The sequence below is a fragment of the Entelurus aequoreus genome, linkage group LG02 (assembly GCF_033978785.1).
Source record: "Entelurus aequoreus isolate RoL-2023_Sb linkage group LG02, RoL_Eaeq_v1.1, whole genome shotgun sequence".
NCBI lineage: Eukaryota > Metazoa > Chordata > Actinopteri > Syngnathiformes > Syngnathidae > Entelurus > Entelurus aequoreus.
The window spans coordinates 77,054,649-77,058,638 of record NC_084732.1 but is presented as its reverse complement, the minus strand read 5'-3'; the positions used below and the strand labels follow the sequence as shown (position 1 = coordinate 77,058,638).

Below are 3,990 nucleotides of genomic sequence, written 5' to 3'. Positions count from 1 at the left end.
TATATTATAGTGGTTTTCAAACTTTTTTTCACCAAGTACCACCTCAGAAAACACTTGGCTCTCCAAGTACCACCATAATGACCATACAGTATTGTAGTAGGTTTAAAGGCCTACTGAAACCCACTACTACCGACCACGCAGTCTGATAGTTTATATATCAATGATGAAATCTTAACATTGCAACACATGCCAATACGGCCGGGTTAACTTATAAAGTGCATTTTTTAATTTCCCGCTAAACTTCCGGTTGAAAACGTCTTTGGATGATGACGTATGCGCGTGACGTAACCAGTGAAACAGAAGTATCAGTACCCCATTGAATACAATACAAAATAGCTCTGTTTTCATCTCATAATTCCACAGTATTCTGGACATCTGTGTTGGTGAATCTTTTGCAATTTGTTTAATGAACAATGAAGACTGCAAAGAAGAAAGTTGTAGGTGGGATCGGTGTATTACCGGCGGACTACAGCAACACAACCAGGAAGAGTTTGACTCGGATAGCAGACGCGCTAGCCGACGCTAGCCACCGACCGCACGGATGATCGTGGTGAAGTCCTTCGTCCTTCCGTCGATCGCTGGAACGCAGGTGAGGGCTGGCTGGCATGGGTGGAGTGCTAATGTTTTTATCATAGCTCTGTGAGGTCCCGTTATACTAAGTTAGCTTCAATGGCGTCGTTAGCAACAGCATTTTTAAGCTTCGTCAAGCTGGAAAGCATTAACCGTGTATTTACATGTCCCTGGTTTAATAGTATTGTTGATCTTCTGTCTATCCTTCCAGTCAGGGATTTATTTATTTTGTTTCTATGTGCAGTTAAGCACGATGCTATCACGTTAGCTCTGTAGCTTAGTTAGCTTCAATGGCGTCGTTAGCAACAGCATTTTTAAGCTTCGCCAGGCTGGAAAGCATTTACCGTGTATTTGCATGTCCCTGGTTTAATAGTATTGTTGATCTTCTGTCTATCCTTCCAGTCAGGGATTTATTTATTTTGTTTCTATGTGCAGTTAAGCACGATGCTATCACGTTAGCTCCGTAGCTAAAGTGTTTCGTCGATGTATTGTCGTGGAGATAAAAGTCACTGTGAATTTCCATTTCGCGTTCTCGACTCTCATTTTCAAGAGGATATAGTATCCGAGGTGGTTTAAAATACAAATCCGTGATCCACAACAGAAAAAGGAGAGCGTGTGGAATCCAATGAGCCAGCTTGTACCTAAGTTACGGTCAGAGCGAAAAAAAGATATGTCTTGCACTGCATTCTAGTCCTTAACTCTAACGTTCCTCATCCACGAATCTTTCATCCTCACTCAAATTAATGGGGTAATCGTCGCTTTCTCGGTCCTAATCACTCTAGCTGCATTGAAAACAATAGGAAAATATGAGGAGGCTATCAACTGACTACGTCACGCTACTTCCGGTACAGGCAAGGCTTTTTTTTATCAGATACCAAAAGTTGCAATCTTTATCGTCGTTGTTCTCTACTAAATCCTCTCAGCAAAAAAATGGCAATATCGCGAAATGATCAAGTATGACACATAGAATGGATCTGCTATCCCCGTTTAAATAAAAAAAAATCATTTCAGTAGGCCATTAAGTATTAATTAAAAATAAGGCAGAGGTTTTATTTAGCAACTATATTCTAACATTATACACAGATTTTGAACAGTAACACTTTGTTTGAATAAAGGAAACAAAAACTGTTACATTACAATATTTAATTGACTGTTACATTACAATATTTAATTTGATTTGGCGTACCACTAAAAGTGGGTGACTTCACTATAAAAGTGGGTGACATTGTTATCACCAGGAAAGATGAGGTCACCTACCTAGGTTCCATTCTAGAGGCTAATCTTTCCTGTGATAAAATGGCAACCAAAGTAATCAAAAAGGTCAACCAACGAACGAGATTTCTCTACAGAATCTCCTCTCTGGTCAACAAAAGCACCTTGAGGATTCTGGCGGGAACTCTCGTTCAACCCTTTTTCGACTACGCATGCACCTCCTGGTACCCTAGCACCACCAAAACCCTCAAATCTAGACTCCAAACATCCCAGAACAAGGTAGTCAGATTACTTCTAGACCTCCACCCCATCTCACACCTCACTCCTACCCACTTCTCCAAAGTGGGCTGGCTCAGGGTGGAGGACAGAGTAAAACAACTTGCACTGAGCCTAGTCTATAAAATCCACTACACCTCCCTGATACCGAAGTACATGTCAAAGTACTTCCTTAACGTAAATGACCGCAATAACCACTACACCAGGGGGAGCTCCACTAACCACGTTAAACCCAGATTCCGAACTAACAAAGGTCTTAACTCATTCTCTTGCTATGCCACATCAATATGGAATGCACTCCCAACAGGTGTAAAAGAAAGGGCATCTCTATCCTCCTCCAAAACCGCACTAAAATAACACCTCCAGGCAACTTCAACCCTAAACTAACACCCTCCCTTCCACATCATACCTCTTGGGTTTGTAAATAATCAAATGTAAATAATCAAATGCAGACAGTTTTTCTTATACTTTCTGATCTCTCTCTCTATGTCCACTACTTGCTGTACATATATTACCAAGTCAGTCCTACACTGTTTCAATGTCCATTTCTCTGATGATGCAATTGTTGATTGCATCATCCCACACCCCGAATTGTAAATAATGTAAATAATTCAATGTATATACTCTGATGATTATCTGGTGTGATGACTGTATTATGATGATAGTATATATCTGATAGTATATACCTGTATCATGAATCAATTTAAGTGCACCCCGACTTAAACAAGTTGAAAAACTTATTCGGGTGTTACCATTTAGTGGTCAATTGTACGGAATATGTACTTCACTGTGCAACCTATTAATAAAAGTTCTAATCAATCAATCAATCAAAAGCTTGTGTACCACTACTGGTACTCGTACCACAGTTTGAGAATCACTGATATATTTTTTGTATGTACCGTATTTTTCGGACTATAAGTCACAGTTTTTTTCATAGTTTGGCCGGGGGTGCGACTTATACTCAGGAGCGACTTATGTCTGAAATTATTAACACATTAGCATAAAATATCAAATAATATTATTTAGCTCATTCACGTAAGAGACTAGACGTATAAGATTTCATCGGATTTAGCGATTAGGAGTGACAGATTGTTTGGTAAACGTATAGCATGTTCTATATGTTATAGTTATTTGAATGACTCTTACCATAATATGTTACGTTAACATACCAGGAACTTATTCAGCCTGTTGTTCACTATTCTTTATTTATTTTAAATTGCCTTTCAAATGTCTATTCTTGGTGTTGGGTTTTATCAAATAAATTTCCCCCAAAAATGCGACTTATACTCCAGTGCGACTTATATATGTTTTTTTCCTTCTTTATTATGCATTTTCGGCAGGTGCGACTTATACTCCGAAAAATACGGTATTTATTATTTTTTTACATAAAATTGTAAAGGTTCCAGATACATATTGTCTGCAAGAAGTTATAAAATGATTTAATCTTGCTATTTTTTACTTGAATAAAACCAGGTATTTTAACAGTGTGACCAAAAAAACCCAGAACCTATAAAATGTGTATTACATTTTTTAAAGGTCCAACATTTTTTAAGAAATCTACTGGCCTAAAAGGGAAAATGCACCTTTTTTGGGGAAATGTACCTAACATTCACAATCCTTATCCACATATGTCTTTCTTTTGTGTTTTCTAAATCATTGATTCTCAAACTGTGGTATGTGTACCAGTAGTGGTACGTGGGCTCCATCTAGTGGCACACCAAAGAATCACTTCATTAATGTAAGCATTTTATTTTCCTAATTTCAAACACAGTGTTACTGTTCAAACTGTGTGTAATGTTAGTGGCCAAAAATATTAAATACAATTTTTAAATAAAATGTCTGCCTTTTATTATTGAATACTTAGGCCTAGTATGCTCCTATATTTTAATGTTGGTCATTGTGGTGGTACTTGGAAAGCCAAGTGTTTTCTGA

The 3,990-nt window shown here is 37.9% G+C and overlaps 1 protein-coding gene across 3 annotated transcripts in view; it reads right to left on the bottom strand.

Moving 5' to 3' along the window:
* Positions 1-3,990, bottom strand: part of LOC133639437 (cilia- and flagella-associated protein 70-like) — a 54,511-nt gene that overhangs the window by 5,674 nt on the left and 44,847 nt on the right. The window lies entirely within an intron of this gene.